Source organism: Podarcis muralis, chromosome 11 (genome assembly GCF_964188315.1).
Source record: "Podarcis muralis chromosome 11, rPodMur119.hap1.1, whole genome shotgun sequence".
NCBI classification, from domain to species: Eukaryota; Metazoa; Chordata; class Lepidosauria; order Squamata; family Lacertidae; genus Podarcis; species Podarcis muralis.
Window position 1 is genome coordinate 20,053,335 of NC_135665.1, and position 25,008 is coordinate 20,078,342.

The window sequence follows — 25,008 nt, forward strand, 5'->3', positions numbered from 1 at the left end:
ATATGATGCAATGAATGAAATGCATATGTATTATAGGTCCACGAATATACCCCTTAATGCATAATCTGATTAAACACAAACACAGCCTAACTAAAAACAACAAAAGGAAATAAAAACATAAGAGGTCACCTGCTTGCAAACTAGCATTAGTCAACTTTACAAATCCTGGTTGAATGCTGATGAACCTAATCTGCATTTTTATTGGCCACCTGTATCCCTTGAACATCATCACAACTAATTCCACTCAGGTCAAGATTTCTCATAGGCAACCTAGAGAGCATTCAAGAGATAACAACCCATTTCAGAATCAATTTTACAAAACAGATGAAACAGATCTGACTATAGTTCACTGACTAAAAGCAAGCTATCCCTTCTAAGTATGTTGAACATAGCTATACAAGAGCAAAAAGAAATAGCTATTCTGACCATAAAGAACCAGATGCGACCGAGAGGGGAAATCTTATTGGTTATTTTGTTATTCTAATATGTGATTACTGGAACTCTTAAAGCATAAGCAGGATCCAGTAATACAAAAACAGAAAGGATGCACACTGCACGGTCAAGTTATACCGTATTTTTCGCTCTATAAGACGCACCAGACCACAAGACGCACCTAGTTTTTGGAGGAGGAAAACAAGAAAAAAAATATTCTGAATCTCAGAAGCCAGAACAACAAGAGGGATCGCTGCGCAGCGAAACCAGCGATCCCTCTTGCTGTTCTGGCTTCTGTGATAGCTGCGCAGCCTGCATTCGCTCCATAAGACGCACACACATTTCCCCTTACTTTTTAGGAGGGAAAAAGTGAGTCTTATAGAGCAAAAAATATGGTATTTTAATGGAAGTAATAAAAAGCAAGAAGCTTTAAGCTTTCTAGAATATTAAAGGATATGCAGAACTCAATGCACCATTGAATCCATTATAATACAAATGAGGAAAGTTCAAAGGGCATGGAGGAATGGGAAAGGAAAACTTGTAACTGAGCATTGTCTTAGCTGACAGATCTCTAAAAGAACATTTTCTGAATCATCAATGATTTGGTACCAAAGGAAGACTAACAAAACAATTTAACAGGTTTCGTATTTATAAAGAAGTTCAAAGAAAGACAGAAGAACTTAGGGAAGTACAACAAAAACAGCAAAACCATAGTGGGATATGAATAGGCCAGCTCATACCACCCTTCAAGCTCTGAAAGACATTCACAGAATTTAAAGAGAACTTAATTCTTATCTCGTCCAGCTTTCTGCAGGACATAACTGCAGCATCCCTGACAGTCTCAGTAGACCAATAATCATGTTTGAACAACAACAAAAACTGGAATACATCTCAAAATCAATCCTTGCAAGAACAATTTCATAGTAACATAACGAAGCAGCAATGTGATAGCAAATGTAACAACATACAGAACAACCAACATTTCAGTACTGTAAATATAACAAGCTTACACTAACAACATTATACCTTCTGCCATTTGGAGCAATGGAGAACGAATCTGCTTCATCTTCTGTACCCAGTAATTCCTATACTGCTCCTTCCATTCCCTTTGCCAGAATAACCAGGAAGGAGAAATACTGTGAAAGTGAAACAATTGCAGATGGGAATTTATCAGTAGTCCACTTTGAGAAGGAAGGTGGTTGGGCCCTGGGCAGAATAAAAACTGAACTTCTTAATCAAATATTTCAAAGGTTAAGAGTGCTGCTTATGTTTCTTTTAAAATTGTCAGGTTAAAATTATAGTTGAATATACGCACGTTAAAACCATACATATAGACTCTTAAAAGTGAATCAATGGCCCACACATTGGTTTAGTGCAGGGATGGGAATCTAATTGGACTGGATCTTTATATTCCTTTACCCATCCCTGGGCCTAGTTTGGCAGGTGGGTGGGGTCACCCACCTGTCAACTGCCTGACATCGCAAGGACACCAGGCCTACATGGTTTGAAATCAGGCTGTAAGGGCAAAGGCACAATACTTTGCAAACACTGGTGATTAGCTGATAAGTGGGGCTTGCAAAGCTCCACACTCGTGACTTTGCAAGCACTCACAAATTCCCATTCTCCCCAGCCACATCCTTCCCTGCACCACGCATGATGGCATAGATGAATTCAGGTGTAAGACAAGTGGGCATGACTTTGTGAAAATGGCCTTGTGGAAGGTCTGGCAGACTGATGGATCCTCATCACTGGATTAGATTTAGGGCAGTGTTTCCCAAACTTGGGTCTCCAGCTGTTTTTGAACTACAACTCCCATCATCCCTAGCTAGCAGAACCAGTGGCCAGGGATGATGGGAACTGTAGTCCAAGCATAGCTGGAGACCCACGTTTGGGAAACACTGTATTAGGGAAACCTCAGGTTTGTGTGCTCTCCCCTCCTCTCTCCTCCAGTGCGGATGCAAAGAGAAAATAGAAAGTTTTCACTTCTCTTTTAAGTGGCCAAATTAGTTAATTAATTTTTAGTCCCTCACAGGGCAAGGCTTCTTCATTTGGGCTGCTGCTGCTGTTTCTCACAGCTTCTGGTTCCAGGTGCAAGAGGCCACAGGGAGAGGAAAGGTATTTGGAAATAAATGAATTTGATCTGAGCTAATCTATTCTATTCATCAGACTCAAATAAAACACAAAAAGCTTAAAATGCCAGATCTCCCTGGCAGATCATGTGCCCTTATAAATAAAATAAAATTGTGCCTCTTTCAATAAATACTAAAATGAAATGAGTTTACACAACTATGAATAAAAGCAAGCAAACGATTAAAAGGATAAAACAAACTTTGCAAATTCTGAATCTCCCTGACAAGACACAGGAGTCTCTCTCAAGAATTCTCCCCTCTCATCAGCTACTGCAGATAGAAAACGTGCAGTCTTCACAGTTGTATATTTATCTTGTCTGCCTAGCAGATAAATTACAGACTCGAGGTCAGACCTCTCTTCATTTCTCCCTAAAATTTGTCCCAAGTGTTGTTTTCCCAATGCATTATACAAAAGACAACATATAATAATATGCACAAGGTCCTCACAACACAGTTTAAGTTACAACGACAGATACGTTCAGAATATGGCATGTTTTGGAAACTTGCTTTTAAATCATCTGAGGGCATCAGATTTAACTGGGCTTCAGTAAAGACCATCCTATCTCTCAGTCTCTGCAAATTCTCAAAAGAAGAAGGTAATACATGAGGAATGCAAGGGAAATTCTTATGCAGTCGTGCTATTTTAGAAACAGATACAGTTGCTCTGTCCATCTGAAAGGTCACATCAGTCAATCCCTGCTTCAAAAGCTTTTTAACGAACTCCACACCCAAACTCTTTGCATATAGTTAAAGAAAAACCCCAAATTCACTACCAAGGATGAAATGACCCCCTGCAAGAGTGATTGTTCATTTCCTCAAAGGCTGCCATAAGAGGTCAAAAAAGGGTAAATTTTAGCCAAAGGTTTAACATCATTTTGTATACCACTGTTAGTATTGCTATATAGCCAGTTCAGCTCTGCATAAACCAGAAGGTACAGATGGGGGGGGGGGGGGACGCGGGTGGCGCTGTGGGTAAAAGCCTCAGCGCCTAGGACTTGCCGATCGAAAGGTCGGCGGTTCGAATCCCCGCAGCGGGGTGCGCTCCCGTTGCTCGGTCCCAGCGCCTGCCAACCTAGCAGTTCGAAAGCACCTCCGGGTGCAAGTAGATAAATAGGGACCGCTTACTGGCGGGAAGGTAAACGGCATTTCCGTGTGCTGCGCTGGCTCGCCAGATGCAGCTTCGTCACGCTGGCCACGTGACCCGGAAGTGTCTCCGGACAGCGCTGGCCCCCGGCCTCTTGAGTGAGATGGGCGCACAACCCTAGAGTCTGGCAAGACTGGCCCGTACGGGCAGGGGTACCTTTACCTTACAGATGGGGGGTAGGGAAGCAACAGTAATGATAATTGAAATTTATTTTGAACTATCTTCAAGGACCTGGCCCCTGTACAGAAGCAGACAAATGAGTTTCCAACTACAGTGGTACCTTTGTTCTTGAACTTAATCTATTCCGGGAGTACATTTTACTTCCAAAACTGTTGGAAAACCAAGGCACAGCTTCCAATTGGCCACAGGAGCTTCCTGCACTCAAGTGGAAGCCACATCAGACATTCAGCTTCTGAAAAACGTTCGCAAACCAGGACAGTCCAAGTTTGCGGTGTTTGGGAGCCGATATATCTGACAACTAAGCCATTCGGGAACCAAGGTACCACTGTATACAGCTCCAACACTGGTGTTACCAGATGTCCAGACCTAGCTCTACAAAAATGTAAAATACCCAATGTAATCTTCTCACTTCATCCTTTGAAAACTCTACCTGTTGTATCCAGTTTTCTGCCTGAAAATACACCACCCCCCAAATTTGGGGAGGAGGGGAAAGAGAGGTGTTTACAAGTCTCCCACAGTCCTCAGACATAGTTGCCATTTTGGACAAAACATTGAGTGTGTATTCAGGAATTACACAACTCAGCATGATGATGTATACTTTAGAAGGCACTCTAGGTAAAGGTAAAGGGACACCAGACTGTTAGGTCCAGTCGCGGCCGACTCTGGGGTTGCGGGGCTCATCTTGCTTCACTGGCCAAGGGAGCCGGCGTACAGTTTCCGGGTCATGTGGCCAGCATGACTAAGCCGCTTCTGGCAAACCAGAGCAGCACATGGAAACGCCGTTTACCTTCCCGCCGGAGCGGTACCTATTTATCTACTTGCACTTTGACGTGCTTTCGAACTGCTAGGTTGGCAGGAGCAGGGACCAAACAACGGGAGCTCACCCCGTCATGGGGATTTGAACCGCCAACCTTCTGATTGGCAAGCCCTAGGAACTGTGGTTTAGACCACAGCGCCAGTCTAGATCCTGCATTAATACCACAAGCCTAGAAATGTCTCCTCAAAAGTAAATCCCATTTAGTTCACTGGGGCTTTCTCCCCGGTAAGCAGGTATTAGGACTGCATCCATGGCCCATTTGGTAACATTTCTGCTGTCTGCATAATACTATTGGTTTACAAAGTACTTTTGCTTAGTTAAAAGGTAAAGGTACCCCTGCCCATACGGGCCAGTTGTGTCTGACTCTAGGGTTGTGCGCCCATCTCACTTAAGAGGCCGGGGGCCAGCGCTGTCCGGAGACACTTCCGGGTCACGTGGCCAGCGTGACGAAGCTGCTCTGGCAAGCCGGCACCAGCGCAGCGCACGGAAACGCCGTTTACCTTCCCGCTATAAAGCGGTACCTATTTATCTACTTGCACTTAGGGGTGCTTTCGAACTGCTAGGTGGGCAGGAGCTGGGACTGAAAGACGGGAGCTCACCCCGCCGCGGGGATTCGAACCGCCGACCATGCGATCGGCAAGCCCTAGGCGCTGAGGTTTTACCCACAGCGCCACCCGCGTCCAAGTAATAGCTAGCACAGCTAGTCAGGTAGAAAAGGAGAGGCCAGTGAGGATAGCTTTTTAAAAACTTCAAATTGTATGTCACCTGTGAGCCAAGTATTCAGATAAACTTCTTTGTACTATTGATATTTGCTACATTTTTCAATGAAACATTTTTCCTTTCTAATTTAAAGATGGTTTCACTCCATTAGCAGAACAGCTCAGTTTCCTTGTTTCGTTACACGCCAAAAGAGAAAATTCAGTGCCCCTCCACCCCAAATTCAAAAGACTTGCATTCAAATTGGAATTGCATTATCCTCTCAAGACAGCTATTTACATGAAATCTCTTATAGTTTCTCTGTCGGTATAAAATGTAGATGCCACTGCACATCAGGCCTCTGTTTGGCTCTTTGAACAGACAGTCCAAAACAGTTTTCCTGATCTGTTTCAACTTGAAATGTTGTCAATATATGGATTGTCTTGCTTTCTAATTCAGTGAAAAATCTAGTTTTCCATTAGTCTCTGCCTTTCTAATTTTCAATACAGCTTTACTAAATGTAATTATTAAAGGCAGATTCAAGAAAGCAATTACTGAGCTACTGGTTTGTATCTCTGAAGTCTTAATAAGCAGCGCGAAGTGGAAGTGCCAGGAATGGTTAAAAATAATTAATAATAAAAATAATAATGTAAGTGATTGTGGAGATGACATGACACTTCATAGAACGACATCAAGTAAAGGCTTAGGGCTGTGATCTAGTTCAGGTCTGTTTCACCTTTCCATCACCCAGCTATAGCTGCTTGTTGTGTTGTGCTTAAAAGTCTGCTTCCTTTTTCAGGAGCGGTCTTGTTGGACAGCAGGGTTTGCTACTTCAGGGGAAAGGGTTGTGTGTGGGAGCCCTGCCATCCAGTCCTTTGGATTGGGGCTTTAATCTAGTCCTGTTTGGACATTGCAATGGTTGAGTTGTACATGCAAGTGGGAAGTCAGGTGTGCTTAGTACCTCCTTTCCCTGGCGTCACTCAGAGTTCCAGATAATTTGGAAATCTGTACCCTCCCTTCTGATGTCTGTGCTGTACGTGAGGGGAAATCACCTGAAATTTGACAGAGAAATCTTGAACCGGAAGGAGTATGTGCAATGTGCAAGGGATCCAATCAGAAGCCAGGGTGGCTTCTATAATACTGGAATATGCTGCTCAAAGTGGAACAGTTGAGGGGTATGAAACTGGAATATACCAATAAAATTAGAGCTATGAAACAAATACCAGAAACAAAAACAGTCATTACAGCAAATAAACCAATGTATCCATCTTCAAAAGCAAGAATTTAAATATAATGTCTTCTCCTGAAAGCCATATTTGGGTTGGGATGAGAATCTAAACTCTAGAAGTTTAATACAGACAAGACAGATGTACCTGTCAGGGAAAGATTCCAGTGAACCAGAAATAGGTATACAAACTGGGCAGCTTTATACTTGTTTCAAAGCAGCAGGTTCATAATTTGGGTGTACTTCTGGATCTTAACTGAAAGCTGCAGCACTGATTTTGAAAATAAATAATAAATTAAAGGAAACTGAATAGCTCGGTTAAACAGCCAGGATAGCTCCTTCCACAATGGAATGGCTGAGAATGAGAATACAGTACCAGCAATACCAGTGGTATATCAAAGCAGGGAACACCTTGAAAGATCAAACACCATTCCATGCTCATCTTTTAGCGAGAGAACGGTTACATTCAAGCTTAAGCAAGCAGAGATTTTCACCTCCTCTACCATATGGGAGGTTGATGACATAAACCTGATGTAAAAATACCATTTAAAAGGTTTAAAAACTCCACTCATTCATTTTATAACAAGGTTAATTATTTAATAGAAGAGTTCTGCAGTGCTTTGTAAAAGCATGACAGAATGGCCTAGAGGCACAGTGTATTGATCCATATGGTTAACTGCGCAGAAAATAGTTTCAAGTATTCATCCTACTTTTCTAAATATCGGGAAGCAAACAGCATTCCTCAACTGTAGCTACATGGTTTATAAAGTTAAAAATAAGTAAGTGAGGTGCAGTCTTAGAAGAACAATAATTATACAAGTATTTCCAATTAAACAGATGTTCGGTTTTCTATATATGCATGTCCTTGGCTTAGTGGAGATACGACGCTTTCAAATTTCTTAACCATTAAGCAACTGGGAGTAACCTTCAGGAGCACATTGTTAAACATGGCATAGCTTCAAAGCACATGTTCAAACTCTGGTTTAAAGCTTACTATGGGCAGTATTAGATACAAGCTGATATTATGGCTGCCTTGGGATTAATTAAATCCTGCCTTAGCACATAGCTCTATCATTCCTCTCTGAACGGGAATGGGGAAACAAGTCAGAAAGTCAGAGTTAACCACAGTTTCCTGTTACACGCAAAGATGAAACTATGGCTAATGGTTTGACCAGAAGCCAGGATACAAAGTGGAAGTCTAAAGCTGGCTTATGAATCCTGGTTTGTTTGTTTGCAAGCTATTACGCATAACCTGGCTTATTAAGGCAGGATTTGATTGTGCAAACCAGGTCACAGTCAAACCATGGTGAATGCTGAAAACGGAAACGAGGAGAAAATTTGTGGGAGAAAGAGAGAAAGGAAACATGATTAAGCAATACCTGCATGAAGCCTTATTGCTATGGAAATATAACATATTGCAACTTTTTAAAAAAGAAAACAACAACTGTATGAGCAACGCTCTGAGAGCTTTCCATTTCTTATTTTTTATACTAGGCTAAATGCACCAACTACTGTTACTGCATAATCTTTGATTTAACAGGGAAACTGTAGCATTTTTAAAAAGTTCCATATGTGCAAAGCATTTCAGCTTGCCAGGTAGAATGATCCCCCCTCTCCTTTCCCCAGGAATTTTCTTGACCCCCTGAGCCAATTTTTTGGGGGGTGCAGGTAAAGGGGAAAGTTCCATTGCAGGGCTTGTTAGGTAAATCCTGCGCTATATGTTTAAATCCTGAATAATTATCTGTGTATTAAAATCAATAGATTGTATCCAACAGTAGTCATATTCAGAGTACACCCAATGAAATTAATGGACATTACAAAACTTAGTTACATAAATTTTACTTGGTCTGTTCTGAGTAGAATTTTGCTGGATACAACCCAATATTTTTAAACTAGATGCTTGAAAATATGAACGGTTTTGTTTCTTTGAAGTAGTTACCAAGATTTATCGTATTCAGGGATGTACATTTTTGAAGTTTTTTTTTTTAATATGACTGTGTATTCTGCAAAACTGGACCTAAAATTTGGACCTAAAATCCGTCAGTTAATGGTAATTTAGTGGTATGTTCACAGACAATAGAAAAGAAGTTGTGTGTGTAGCAATACCAAATAATTTATACACAGCAGATGTCAGCTGTCATCTTTGTCAATTCCACTAGTCTGCCCTCCCTCCTTCCTTCCCTCCTTAGTCTGGGTGAGCTGTCAAGTTTCTAGTTTCTGATGTGTATTTACATCACTCAATGATACTTGACAGTAGTGAAAGGCCACAGAAAACTGCTTATTGATCAGAGCAAAACTAGTTGATGGAACAGATGAGGTTGTATTACTGAATTGCGGCTACACTCAGGTGATGACATTTTGTTCCCCTGTATACAAGTGCTTAATGGAATACAACTTCATTATATCATGCCACTAGCGCTTAAAACATTGCACAGATTTCATGACTGCTTTTGTGTACGTAGCGATGAAGACAATCTATTTGCACTGGTATGTGCTCATAAACACTTGCAAACTATCAGCCAACTTGCCAAGATGAATATACCAGACAGGCACTGAAGTCGCAATCTTGCAAAATCCTAATTGAGCTGACCTTTTTTTTGTTTTTTAACTCAGTGTTACCATTTAGCAGGGAACAATGGCTCCGGTTTCAACACTTTTAAAACTTTCACACCTCTCAGTGTACATGCTTACATGACTTTTTAAATGTTTGGAATGGGTGTCTTTGCCAGTGACTAAGATCTAAAAAGTCTCATAGAATCTTGAGTTAGGAGCTCAGATGGGAAGGTAGAGCTGGACACCAGGAAACTGGAAAGAGACATATTAAAGGTAAAGAGAAGAGGTGACTACAGGAAGGATATGGAAGATTAGATTGTCATCTTTTCATGCAGTGTCCAAAGCCTTCCGCTATTTGAAATTCAGCTCTTAGAACAGGGGTCAGCAAACTTTTTCAGCAGGGGGCCAGTCCACTGTCCCTCAGACCTTGTTGGGGGGCCGGACTATATTTTGGAAAAAGAGGAACGACTTCCTATGCCCCACAAATAACCCAGAGATGCATTTTAAATAAAAGCACACATTCTACTCATGTAAAAACACACTGATTCCTGGACTGTCCGCGGGCCGGATTTAGAAGGTGATTGGGCCGGATCCGGCCCCCGGGGCTTTAGTTTGCCTACCCATGTCTTAGAAGATGGAAACCATTCCCCCACTGCTGAGTTGAACAGCTGTCCTGCTTTGGGACCAATATGAAAGCCAACTCCATCATCAATATCCCATCTTTTCCTCCTGACGGCTACTGCACAGAATTAGCACCACTAGGCAATGCATCTGATGCTGGACTGAAACTAGAAAAGGCGCAACTTCATTCACTTATTGAAACATACAAATTAAAGTGTATGTATACAAGCTACCATACACGCAAGTATGTAGCCAAAAGTTTAAACAGCGAAGCTCAGAAAAAACAATTTTTGTTCATTACTACATTATGTTGTTTTTTTTTGCGTTTTTATACGGTAAACCGCCCTGTGATCCTTGGATGAAGGACCGTACAGGAAATAAATAAATAAAAATACTGCTTTAAATCATATTGGTATTTGTTGAAAAGCATACCAGGGAGTGCATATAACAAACATGTTAGATACTAGGAAATAATTAATAGGAACCACAGTCCCATTGTTAGAAACATCCCTATACTTGATGAATCTACTTGATGAAAATAAAGTTACGGTAAGCACTTCACGTAAGTGTGCTAGTTAAATTAATATATCATTAGTTGGTGAACTGTGATACAATGTGAACATTTAAACAGAAGGGACCCTCCCCTGTCTAGTGAATACAGTCAGATTACAGGGTGTTTTTTTTCCATATTTTTATATAGCTGCCCATATCCTGTTCTGAAAGTAGAATTTGTTCATAGGATACAGGCATTTAATTACTACCTTTGGGTTCAGCCAGGTGGTTAACAATTCAAAGCAACACTCTACAATATAAAAGCCACCACACAATAAAAAAGGAAGTAATGGTCTACTTTTTTTAAAAAAATGCCACATAATTTTGGGTTTCAATTTGTTGTTTTGAAATATCCTGTACACCACCCTGAGAATTTTATAATGAAAGGCAATTTATAACGAAAGCCAGTATAAACATGCTTCTAACAAATTCTGAAATCACTATTTCCCCCCAATACTTTTATTAACACTGCTAAATTTGCAACACTGCCTTCCATCACTAGAATCCAGATCCCTTGCTTGAAATGCCTACAGTATTGTCAAATGCACATATTTTTGCCTGACCTTATTTTTAAAAAACAAATCGAGAAATTGTTTTTACTGAAACCTTGACGGATTGGGGGGGGGGGGGAATCAGCCTGAGGCAAAGACCTGGTATGGAAATTCCCAAAAGATGAAAGCTGGCAAAGCTATAAGCAATTAAAAATAACAGGAAATAACAGTTCTTAATAATAGCAGTTGTATCTTGAGATAGAATGGATCTACATATTTGCCAGTGTCAACATTTTAATGGCAGCCATTTTTAAAAAAAAGTTTTGAGTGTGTGTTTACACAGACTTATTTTACAATACACAGAGCTGGAAGAGATTGCAGAGATGAGAAATGGAAAAACGTGTTTAGCTCTTGCAGCTTTCCCAAGCACAAATGGATGAAAAGCTTAGACTAGGTTACAGCTGGGAAATGGTGGAACTGTCCAATGGAGAAACTAACAAGGAGGCAAAAAATGTGTAAAAATAATAATAATACACATGGTAAAAAAGACATGGTAAAAAATGCACACTTGAAAAGGTAAACTGTCAGGAAAAAAAACTTTGATTTCCAAATGTTCTTTCTAATGTCATATTGGGTAACAGCCAAGGTTAGTTAGATTAGACCCACTAAAATCAGTGTACTTAAGTCCATTGAATCGAATGTGTCTACTCAGAGTATGACTAACACTGAATATTGCCCAGTTGATTTCTCCGTCCCATGCCCTTTGGAGAACATTTCGTAGAAATGATCCACAAACTAGGGAAATATTTTACGGTCTTTCCTGTACATAAGCTTCCATTCCCACAACTAACATGTGTGAAATTTTAAATGACCAGATGTGGCTTCTGCCAGAGCCTCACCTGTGAAGTACTATTATTTATCAAATTATTGATACAAGTCTCTATAGCCACTGGCTCTTTCCCCAACTACTCTAAGCAGCACATTATGTAGGAATGATACCTGGCACTTTCTATATACAGTGGTACCTTGGTTGTCGAATATAATCCGTTCCAGAAGACCGCTCGACTTCCAAAATGTTCGACAACTGGGGCGTAATGGTTGGTTGGCAAATTCCGTTGAGAAAACGGAGAAACGTGCCTCAGAAGCTATTCAACTTCTGAGGCGCGTTTGAAAACAGAAGCATTCACTTCCGGGTTTTCAGTGTTCGAAAACCGAAATGTTCGGCTTCCGAGACGCTCAAAAACTGAGCTTCTACTGTAGTCCCAATTACCCCAAATGCTAACTGTGAAATAAAAATGGGAAGTATGTGAGAGAGGCAGAGAGAGATAGACAGACAGACAGACAGAGACAGAGAACAACCCTCCTGCACACCCACCTGGAATTGATGTGACTACAAAAGCACCACAGTACACGTGATGAGGAGTGAAGGTCTTTTTCAACCTCTATTGAAAATCTTCTTCTAGGAAAATATAAATAGATATCTAGAAACATTTCGCAACCAAACCTTTCACCAGCTTGTTTGCTTTATAAATGACGTTTGACTTAATGGAAAAATATTAAGCCGCTTCCGCCTGTACTCAGTATTTATAGAGAAAACAAGAAATTCTTAGCCGTTCTATATGTTTATAACTTAGCAACTTTGACACTCATAATGAAAACAGATAAGGATGATGAAGGGCAATGGGTTCTCATATGGCCTTGTTAAGTAAAAGGGGAAAGAAGCCAGAAAATGAATTAGTTGTTCCTCGATAGTAAAACTATGCACCCAAAGTGTAAGGCACTAAACTATGCACAACTAGGACCTGCCTCAAACTGAAAAACAATGCCTTTAATTTCCAGGCACTTTCAGACACTTTAAAATTGTGTCTTTACCCAAAGTCTTTCTGCGATAGAAAAGAAAGATTTGCTGCTGCATGCTTAGGTGCCTTATTCTGTTCTCTTCAATGAATTTGTAATTCTACCGAAATAAACATCATTGAAAGGTGACCCAAGTGAGTTGCCTGCGTTTAGTGCCACCCCTGACTAGTTTTATAGCACTAATAAACAATATTCATTTTGTTGGTGGGGGGAAATGCTACAGCGGTTTGCAAGATGCTCACATCACTGTCCAAGACTTCAAAAGGGCAGAAACTGACTCTTTGTGACAGGGATATGTGAACTGGGTAAATACCTGAGCCACTGCTCTAAGCATGCCTGCAGCAGTATCACTACTTATTTTCAAAAAAAGCACCGTAACTGGAGCAATGACTTTTACTGTTTTTTTTAGTTAAACTCAAAGGAATCAAAACAATATTTTCTTAAAGCGAACAACACTTTAAAAAATGATGTACTGTCTGGAAACGAGCACATCCTAAACAGTGTGACATTCTGTTTTTTAAATTGTTTTGTTTCTAAATGGTGCACCCTAAGAACCTAAGAGCTGGCCGGAAGAAGTTCCTGCACAGGATTTCAGTTCCACAAAGAGATGGAGCTCTTCCATTCATACGAATGGCAGAGCCATATTCAACCCATTGACTAGCTGGTGGTATGATTTACTTACAGGTCTGATTTGCATCTTTGCATTTTTTAGTGGCACCGTGCATTGCTTTATTGCCTCTTCTAGAAGCAAAACAGAGACCAATTCCCAACCCCACTCCCAAAAAATCAGATGTCAACACACACATTATGAAAATAGAGCTCACAGAAAATTATCTAGCTTTGATGTAAGGCTGGTTTCACTATTTAAAGGGCAGGTTTACACTGTACAGTGGTACCTCGGGTTAAGTACTTAATTCGTTCCGGAGGTCCGTTCTTAACCTGAAACTGTTCTTAACCTGAAGCACCACTTTAGCTAATGGGGCTTCCTGCTGCCGTTGCACCGCTGCTGCATGATTTCTGTTCTCATCCTGAAGCAAAGTTCTTAACCTGAGATAATATTTCTGGGTTAGCGGAGTCTGTAACCTGAAGCGTATGTAACCTGAAGCGTATGTAACCCGAGGTACCACTGTACTGATTTTGCCACTCCCACTATGCTTCAGACAGGCTACTGAACAGTTCCATATGAAGGTTTCATAACCATTCCATAGCCAGAGTTACCCATCACTGAGTCTAAGAAAGTCACTGGGACACTGTTCAGATAAGGCTTCATGGAAGAAGTTTTCAAGCTTGCATAGCATGTTTCCAATCCCCTAGAAAGCAATGCTTGATCCATGGGTTCCACTCATTTTGGATTTTCCAGGCTCCCCTGCCCCACACACTATTTCTGGAATTAGAATTATCTGTTCCTGAGAAGTGAGGCATGCTAGGTTTATTCAGAGAGACAGATTATTCAAATAAGCACCTGGTGAGAAATAGGATGCAAGACCAGATGTTTTGATCTGGAAGGGCTCTCCTTGTCTCCTTTTGTTGTATCCTCTCTTGATATTTCATGATAAGATTACATCATACAAATGGCCCAAGCCAGCAAAACAAACAAGCAAACAACAACAATGAAAAAAGAGACAGGCAGGAAACACGCTATTTAGTTGTGCTAGTGAGAGGTATCAGTTTACCAAAAAACAGACATTAAACATAATATCTACCCTAATACTTACTGCTGCATGTATTGTGGCATTTACAGAGACTTGCGCTTACAAGCATCATGATAAAAGATATGAACGCTTTTTTCATTTTGAAGTAGGCTGTCAAGGAGATTAATGCAACAGTGTCAAGAAAAGGGAAGATTTAAATTTTTCAACAGACAGTAACAAAAGAAGCCAGAAGACCCTGAGGAAAAAAGAAAGTGGAAAAACTGTGATTCAGCTAAACTACTGAGAATCCACAATAGATGCAGACACCACACAGAGCATCAAGAGATACTAGTAGGACACTTTAAGATACTTGTTAACTAATGTCAAGATCATTTGTAAAATGAGAACATCTGGTTAGACATGTCAGAGTTACAATTGTGTTCCTGTCAAAAAATTACCACTTGCCATTTGAAGGAAAACAAAATTAGGAAGCAAAGCATGAAGAGAGCAATCACCACACTGAAAACAAATATTACCAAGTGCACATCAAAATATTTCCAGAGCTAAAGACACTGTCAGCATTGCATGAAGCACTGACTGCTTTGTCATATCTTTAGCATTCAGTTAAGGGGGTGGGAAAATACAGCTTCCTGTATTGTAGAATTTTGGCCATTTTCATTCATTCGATGTATCCTCAGACTGATATCTCTGCATACTTAACGTATTCAATGGAAATCAACATTGTCATTAGAAATTCTCGTTTTAGTAAGTCACTCATTATTCATGGAATCAGACAGAGGGCTCAAATGTTAACAAGGTCACATGAAAAACACACTTAAAACAACTTTTATTCATTTCGGAACAGCGTGTGCACATCTAATTTTCTTCTTTTCAAAAGAGAGGGTTGTTAGGGGCAAGTTTATGTGTCTCCTCTCTTAAACTTTGCTCGAGCATGCAAGTCTTTTAAGATAATTTTCAGATGTCATGTCAAATTCAATGTACACAGTGACCCCTACTGTTACTCAAGTTGGATATCCAAGGAAAAGCAATGACAGCCCAACCTGGTAAATGATTCATTGTAGTGCAAAGCTTATGGGTACAGTCATTTCTCAACAATGTTTCTTAAGTCTCTGTTAAAATATAACTAATTGTCTTTCCTTTAGTGTGAACTGATGATACAGTTCACCCATCACCCTTATTTCTAGTCCATAGAACAGATCAGTAATTACTCAGCTCTTCGACTATGTAATGTTTTTTCCAGTGATGAAGATAAACCTTTGGGTATATATTATTATACAAAACTGTAACAGTTTGCTCATTTCAATTCTAAAACTTTATTTAAAGATCTCCACTCTGATATCTGTACAAGATACAAAAGCATGAATACACCACTTTTTAGAATGCACTTTGTTAATGCATGGGAAAGGTAGATGCATGGACCCTAGAAAATAAGAGTTCTAGACAAATAACTTTTGAATTTGATATTTTGCTGTTTCAAATTATTTCATTTTCTTATTATTCTTGTGTTTTTGGTTGGGTCTGAACTTACAGAGGCTGCCTCTGGTTAAAGGAGAGGAAAGGCAATTCTTTATGATTCCCCTATACACCTTTCTCCAGAACTGCTCCTGTAAATAACTCTCCATAAGTGTGGCAAGTGACACTGGACTTGCAAAGGGGGTAGGGAGGAAGGAAGAATAAAAATGCCCCCCCCCCTGATCTCTTCTAGCATGAGTCTCCAATGGATCAGAACTACTTTTGTTAGCCACCTTAGGCATGGGTCATGGAAAGGCAGAATTTAAATGTTTATTATAAACAAAACAGAAAGTAACTTGACCACAAACAAATCCAAAACCAAGGATCTCTCTTCTATTTGCAACACACTGGAGTGGCCTGCAATTTCCAGTAGTAGCTAATTTACTCAAGAACATATAGAGAGTGAACTCCCCCCCCTCTAGAAACTGAAAGTTTTAGGATGTAGTGATGACAAGCAGAGGAACAAAGATAGCTTTTCAAAGAGGCATGCCCAATGTGTGAATAAAGCACCCATGGATTGCTCAGCTTATGTGCTTCCTATAGGCATATTGACTGGCCATATGAGAACAGGATGCTTGGCTAGATGGGGCTTAATTCTTATGGGCATGTTGCCAAAATAGATGGTTGATACATGCTGTCAAGAGCTCCACAACACTGTTGGGATTGGGATGGAGTTGGCCGGGTCTGACAGAGAGGGGGAAGGAACAGCTGTGTGGGAACCTGGGTTGGAGATGGAGGGAATCTCCCATTTCCACACCAAATTCTTTCTCTTTGGAAGAGGGAGCAGGGATGCTGGCTCTCCTCTCCAACCTTCCTGTAGAGTGGGACACCTCTGTGAAGGCTATGGAGAGCTTTGAACAGCTGAGGGGAGAGGCTGAACACAAGGCGGTAGTGGCTGAACAGGAGCCTGAAAAGTAGGGTGCAATTTTCTCAGAAACAGGTGCCAGCTTCACAGATGGGAGTAGACCCACTCACCCAACGGCCATTGCGCTTGCAAACCCAACTTTCTTACAAGGCAAGAGTGGCTTGCGGATGCGCCATACCTCATCTTTAAAAGCTTGTGGGGGAAAATTTGTTGGGAGACATAATCTTCAGTTCTGAAGTTCTTGCTTTGCTCCCAAACTGTGACTCCTGAGCACGGTGTCTGCTGCCGATATGTCCTGTTCTTTGCCTGACTAAAGATTTTGTGCTTACTTCCAAGTAAGAGCCTGTGTGTGTGTGTGTGTGTGTGTGTGTGTGTGTTGGGAAGGAACCAGGACACATGTTTCATGATAGTTTCCCTTGTGTTCTACAATCCACTCATACAATCTGCCCAAGATTGGAATGAGCAGACATTAAAGTAAGAAGTATATTATCAATGTTAAGGAACAGGTGAACCACCTTGAGGGTGGATTTTTTAAAAACAACAACAACAATCAAGTGGTATATAAAGTTTATGAAATAAATAATAATAAATACTGAAAATACTGATTAAGCAGCTTATACAAGTTTCTAAATAATTTTTAAAAAAGAATAAGGACATATCCTTTTTTAAAAAAATATTCAGTAAGTTGCTTAGAGATTATTCATGTAAGCTAAATTGACATACAAACTGTGGGACAAGGACAACTGTGACTTTAAGGAAGAATGGGAGCTTTTTACAAATTATCTAAAAAGACAACAAAATGAACTGGACACCTTGGCAGGTTTTGAATAAACATACACGAATTTATTGGTTGATAACATGATAGTTAGATAAGGTTAAGGATATGTATAACTTTATAACATGCAGAGAATAATATGTGCAGAGAAATCAGAGAGGAGCTGAGGGAAGTCCCTGGTGGGTGGGAGGGGGGAGGGAGGGATGGAAGGGGGAGTGAGGAAAAAAAGGGGAGGGGAAATGTATGTGGTTATACGGTTTGATAATTTGTTATGTTGAAATTGCTTAATAAAAATATTTATTAAAAAAAGAGATTATTCATGTAAGCAACCATAACAATAGAAACAATGTGAAATAAAGTAACTGTCCATCAACACACGTCCAGAAGAAAAGTTCCTGTGTGGGCATGTATACGCTCACTGCTTTCATCTAATAATTTTTCCCATACCCTTAACAGCTGTTGCTAAATTCTCCCAGAGATCAGATAGGCCAACATGACTTAAGGTGAGCAGGGTGTACGTTCAGCATCTTAATGTGACAGGAAGTTCAGGGTCAGCCAAAGATTTATTATACTCCACTGACTTGACATTCCTGGATAAATTTTGGTGGAAGGGCAAAAATAAACTGAATAGCTTACGTAGCATAATACCTTTGCGATTTGGTTTTTGGTGCTGCTAAACTAGTGAGCCAGAACTCTTGGTGGGATGAGGTAGAGAGATGTTGCTGGTTATCTGAACTGCTTACTTTGCTGCCAACTGGAAATCTGTGCGCACAGGAAAAATCTAACCCAATTAGCTCTACTTAACACTTCCTCCATTCCATCTTAAGAGGGCAAGCTTCTGGCTTAGGCTTTTGATTATTTCTTGCAACATTCTTCCACCACTACCTTCCCCTTTTCTTTTTCTGTTTAACATCCAGCTTAAAGAACAGTTCTGGTGAAAGCTTGCTCACTATGCTTTCATAGGTCCCAATAAAGACATTAATCTGTTTGGACCCCCCCCCCCATGGGCCTAAATGACTAACTGTTTGGGATGCTAATACCTGCTTTGAAGAATAAATTAGCCTCCGTTACACCGACAGTAACGGGAAAACATGGCAGCACATCATTTACAGAAACAGGTGACAAAATAATGCACTTGGGTCATCCTTAAAAAGTATTTTTTTAAAGGTTTCAAAATATCTATGCTTAGCCTTGTAGAGCAACGCTACAAAAGCCTTATAAAGCAAAATAAAGACAAATATGTTCGGGTTTTTGATATTTCTACATGAATCATAATCCTATATCTATAGAACAACTTAGCTTGGAAGGTGAGAGACCCTGGATTTAACTGGCTACAGGTTCATCAATTTAAACATTTTCTGACAGATCAAAGTTGGCCAACACATACTGCAGTTGTACCCTGGATCTCAAACATCTTGGTACTCAGATGTTTTGGCTCCCAAACGCCGCAAACCCAGAAGTGAGTGTTCCGGTTTGCGAACGTTCTTTGGATCCCGAACGTCCAATGGGGCTTCCACGGCTTCCTATTGGCTGCAGGAGCTTTTTGCAGCCAATCAGAAGCTGTGTTTGGTTTCTGAACGTTTTGGAAGTAAAATGGATTTCTGGAATGGATTCCATTTGACTTCCAAGGTACGACTTTACTGGACTTCTAACCAATTTCTAATGAGCTGTCCAAAATAAAGAACAAAGAAGTAGAGGCCTTGTATCAGATGGTTGAACCAGATGACATTAAGGTTCCCTTTCATCCCTACAATTCTATGATTCTACACCATTAATCAGGACAAGGGGAAAGGATTGAAATATTTGTATAGAGGACATAGATGGGAAAGCACCTTGGAATTCTAATCTGTACAAATTGATATCTGCATACGTGAATGTTCCTTCAAAATTATAAACCGATTGCAGCTGTGGTCCACAGCATCTCCACTGTCTCTAGGATTTCAGGAGTCTTTCTCCAACCTGACCTGGAGATACTGAGGATTTGAGTTGGGACCTTTGGCTTGTTGCTCTACCACTAAGCTCCAGCCCCCACCCTATCCACAAAGCTCCAGCCCCTACTCCTGTCCACAGAGAAACATGTTCAGGAGTGGGTGGGAAGAGAATGAAAGAGGATGCTGAACTGCCCTCTCAGCTAAGTTAATTCTCACAGACTCACATAGATTGTAAATGCTGCAAGTAATGGCTGAAAAATTCTTTTCTGCATTAAAAAGGAAAAAAAAGCTAAACCAATGTGTGCATGTGTGTGTAGGGAAAAGAAACTGACAAGAGCTCAGACTAGCTTCAGGGATGCTCCAAGTTACTCTGCTGTCAGACATTCCCTAAGGAAAAGTCAAAGGAAATGGTCTGTGCCTGAACACATCTTGCATGAATTCCATGGAGAGAAAATAATGAATGTTAATAGATACTTTTTAAAAACACTGAAATCTAAACATTAATGTGTTTGTATTCCACACTTAATACATAATTACAACTAGCTATTTTTCAAGAACTCAACTCATACTTCTCTAGACAAGTCCATGTTATTCAACAGAAGCTCAAAACAACAAGCTTGTGAGCTCTTAGCTACAGAGTTTTGAATGTTTCTTGGATGAAATCACCAACATTAACACCTTTACGGTAATCGATGAGTGTCAACAGACATCTAGAGAGCTATGCTGCAGGCTCTGATATCACAGAAGTGATCAATTAAAAGAGTCAGTTAAAAAAATGATGTAAAGATCAGAGTTGTCAATGGTAAAATAATCTCATCCGGTAGTGTCAAAATCAGAATAAAATATGCCATTTGTTTCATAACACTCCTGAATTCTTTCAGACAACTAAACACTCACTTTCCTGAACAATTTCCCAATGTCCTAATTTTCAAACTATTAAATTATTGATTTTATCTTCTCATTAGTTCAGAAAGTTAGAAGCACCTGCTCCATGCAGCACAGATCAGAAGATGAAAAAAATGACAATGATATATGTCTGTTACACTAATAAGAGGAACACAAATATTAAAACTCAGTTATTAAAGGGTATGTACTTTAGCCCAAAATGTTTGGTATTTCCCCCCTCAGTTAATAATACTATTGGTGCAACCCTATACATCTCTACTTAGAATTCCATTGTGTTCAGTGGGACCTAAACTCAGGAAAGTGTTATAGGATTTAAAGGTATTTATTAAGCATCAACATATACAACTTCAGTATTATTTTTTAAATGTATGAAGTATAGAATTAGGTTCACTGCTGGGGAAGTCTAAGAAACCTCGCACATTCATACCTGCATTTTAACTGAAGATGACAAAACGATTTGTAAGAAAAGAAACACTGTGCTTTAAAAATGGGGATGATGATTAAGCAAATTTTGAAATTTCCTTTGAAGATTTGTCAATGCAAGCTTTTAGCAAAAACCACACAAGACAGCCTCGTTTCCTCTGTAGTCCTTCTGACTGGGTATCACCAGCACGAGGTCGTCTACAGAAAGAACCACGAAATGACACAGGCTACAGAGCATTCTTTGCTCCCACAAGCAAACCATCAGAATCTATTAAAATTACCTTAAACTGATAGCACCAGAGACATGACAAATCACAGGCCAAGAGTCAGATACCAAGGAATGTGTATCAGGGCTTTGGGGCCAGGCCCATTTGCAAGCAAATGATATTGTGTAGAGCTGGCATGCTCAGTGCATGACAAACTGATGCAATTTCAGCACTGTCGGAGAAGCTGGGCGAGATTTCTCTGATGTTGGCCATGCTTAGCTTAGAGAATTGTGCAGAGTTCCCAGATTTGAATCACTAGGGGCCTGAAAGGGCGTCACTTGACAAGTCACAAATAATTACACTGCACTCTTTCCATTGTACTCTATTATTTTGCCCCTCTTATCTCTAGACTTTGAACACTTGTGAACAAGCAAGGTCGCCTCTTATTTTGACCACAACACAGCAAAACATTGTTCTTTTCTGATATGATAAATAAAACAAGGACCAAGGGACTAACCATTTTATCAAATCTATTTTCTACTTTTATAAGCAAAAACAACTTTCCTGTTGAGCTCGTTAGAAGAGTTTGGTTATAAACACCAACAGAAGCAAGGTTCATGAGCTCTTCTCTTAAGAGGGTTATGTAGTTATCTAGTTAACTGAGAAGAAGAGTGATTTTAGAAACAGGGCATTAAGTTCATAGACCCTGACAGATAAAGTTATTTGTGGATTATTTTAGAAGAGCCCTCTCTCCTTTCAAATGCGAGAGTTTTGACAATTTAGTCTTCAACTAGCAGAAAGAAAGAAAAAAGGTTGAAGCCTATTCTTCTTGCTAGTTTCTCTCAAGAAATAAGGAATATGTCCACTGGGCATTGTGAAACTTAAATTTCTCATAATTCATAGAGAAAGTGTGTCATGAACATGTAATCCTATTATATACGATTGGCTCATTTCAAAAGGAAAAGAAAGAAAATGAGCAAAGAGCCTGTTAACAGGAAGATGAATCTGTGGTTTTGAATCAATGCCTTTATTGTTTCATCTCTTGTCTTGCCTCCAGTCTATACAAGGAAAACTACAAATAAACAATTGTAGTAAAAAAACCCCAGCTCAGTTTGCATACACTACACTGAAATTAATAACACAGCAGGCGCTAAAATAAAATTTAGATTATTGTTCCAGCTCTGACTGATAGGAAAGGCTTAAACAAGTGTGATGAGAATCTCATTGCTCCTGTATTCTCTCACATCAACCTACCTAAACTGCTCTTTTTCTCCATTATCCTACAGTGCGCGCACACACACACACACACACACACACACACACTGCAGTGTGTGGGTGTATAAAGGTAAAGGGACCCCTGACCATTAGGTCCAGTCGTGGCCAACTCTGGGGTTGCGGCGCTCATCTCGCTTTATTGGCGGAGGGAGCTGGCGTACAGCTTCTGGGTCATGTGGCCAGCATGACTAAGCCGCTTCTGGTGAACCAGAGCAGTGCACGGAAACACCGTTTACCTTCCTGCTGGAGCGGTACCTATTTATCTACTTGCACTTTGACATGCTTTCAAACTGCTAGGTGGGCAGGAGCAGGGACCGAGCAACGGGAGTGCACCCCGTCACAGGGATTCGAACCGCCGACCTTCTGATCGGCAAGTCCTAGGCTCTGTGGTTTAACCCACAGCACCACCCGCGTCCCAGGTGGGTGTATAGGAATACATATACTCCTACATTGTTGGATTTTTGTATCCACCACTGTAGGAATAGTATCCCACTCAAGTAACAGAACTTTCTTTCCCTTCCTTTCCACTCCCCACATGTTCCCAAAATCTGCTTCAAAGGGTCTCCCAACCCTCTGGAGCAGATTTTAAGAGTGCACAAGAGACTGAAGAGAAGAGGAGGGGGAAATCCTGCTGCATAAGTGCAAGTCTTCTGTGGAGCTTGAACGGCAGAGTTGGATACAGCCCATTGTATATGAATATGAAATCAGCCTCTCATTTCATGGGAAATCTTATATAAAATATTTCCTCGCCCTATCACATTCTGTTTCCTGGTAATTGTTTTTGAAGCATTGCTTATTTTGGATCCACACAATGTATTCTGACTTATCCTTCATGTGACATATTTATTTAAAATTTGTTGGCTCCGCAGGAAGAGGATTATTTTTGTACTCTTTTAAACCAAAATCAATATTTTTAAAGACTGGTGTATATTATTAAATCCAAGTCTTTACTCAAAACAAATATAGGAAAATGTTATCAACTAATATGTAAGCCTACACACATTGATAAAATACTAATGCACATAACTCTCTTTAAAGATTGGTGCACATATATCATTATGGGATGCTTTAGTTTCATTTTCTGTATGAATGGAACTGATTTAAGTACAGTATTAGATCAATAAGTATCTACAGTGGTACCTTGGGTTACGAACTTAATTCATTCCGGAGGTCCATTCTTAACCCAAAACCGTTCTTAACCTGAGGTGCACTTTCGCTAATGGGGCCTCCCACTGCCGCTGGTGTGTGATTTCCATTCTCATCCTAGGGCAAAGTTCTCAACCCAAGGTACTAATTCCGGGTTAGCGGAGTTTGTAACCCGACGTGTTTGTAACCCGAGGTACCACTGTATTTGAATGAACCTAGAACAAACAATATATTCTTTCCATTGTGTCATTTTGAACAGAAGTGTTTTAGATTACAAAATGAATCAGGACTAGTGGTCTGTGCTGAGTTAAAACGACTTTGCATAGCCATATCTCAAGCAGCAGCTACCATAGCAAACCACTTCCAAAATGGATGAGTTCCTAAGCCATTTGTCGTGTGAAATGGAGATCCATGCTTATAAAGGGGTTGCTGTCTGGACCCTGACCCACATTTGCAAGGCACACACGCACATTGTCATCTGGATAAAATGCAGGTTTGGAACCTGTATTAACTACAGAATTGCAACAGTTGGCCACATATTTTAAACAAAATGTAATTTAAAATTTTGCTGTGTATACACAGAAATGTGATCACACGTTTGCCAGTAGGAGGCAGTAATTGGGACTTTCCTTGGCACTGCTTTCCCATTAAACCCTGAGAAGCAGTAATTAGTTAGTTAGTTGTGACATGTTGCTTGGAGTGTTGGCTGGTGCTTGGTGGTCATGGACAGCTAGAAGAAGAAAACAGTAAAGGAAGAGGACCAGGAAGCAGGAAGGAAGGAGACTTGAAAAGAAGCCAGAGTAGTTTGGTGGCCAAGTACTTGATGGGCTAGTCAAACCACTTGGCTTAAGGAAAAACCTGGCTACAGAGTTGAGTAGTAGTAGGGAGAGGCAGTTTGGAATATGGAATATCCCAGTTACCCGAGTTATTGGTAAACTAAGTGTGCTAACTTCTTCAAGTAACATCAAATGTTGACAGTGGTACAGGTTAGGGAAAACCAATGGAGTAGAAGTTGGGTTTTGTTAATAAAATAAGTAATGAAATATCCCCTTGCCCTTTGGGATTTGTCTGCAAGCATACGATGTCATAGCTACTTCCTATTTTTATTGTGTAACTACCCTAAGAATATTTATATTAAAGGACAGTGCCGACATTTACAAATAACCTATAAAGAGTAGTACAGCATTTTACAAGGAAGAAGAATTGTTTTTCAATCAGCACTCTGCCATTCATACTTAAAGTTACTCACCTGTAGCTAATGCTATATGAGTAAGTTAAGTTATGAGTCCTCTGGAAAGGGCAACAAAGTATGTTACAATTTCTATCCATACATTTTTTTGGGCAGGGGAGGAGAAAGAGAACACACACAAACACACTCTTAAAGCAGTGTTAATTGTCTCACAAAGATATGTGAAATGCGTCTTAAGAGTGGAGATAGAATAATTCTGCAAACCATTCTGTGTGCATTGCATAGAGTGGAACATAAATAAATGAACGACTGTCCTTTGAGGTATCCTTATATGATACAGAGTGCAGACACAAAGATGGTGCCACAGCTAAGAATGCCATATGTAAGATGCTTGAGCACTGTGCAAAGCTGGAGTGTTACACACCTGGTGC

General features: G+C 40.2%; 1 protein-coding gene across 2 annotated transcripts in view; it reads right to left on the bottom strand.

The window, feature by feature from the left end:
• SNX24 (sorting nexin 24) overlaps positions 1–25,008 on the bottom strand; it is a 74,930-nt gene that overhangs the window by 43,570 nt on the left and 6,352 nt on the right. The window lies entirely within an intron of this gene.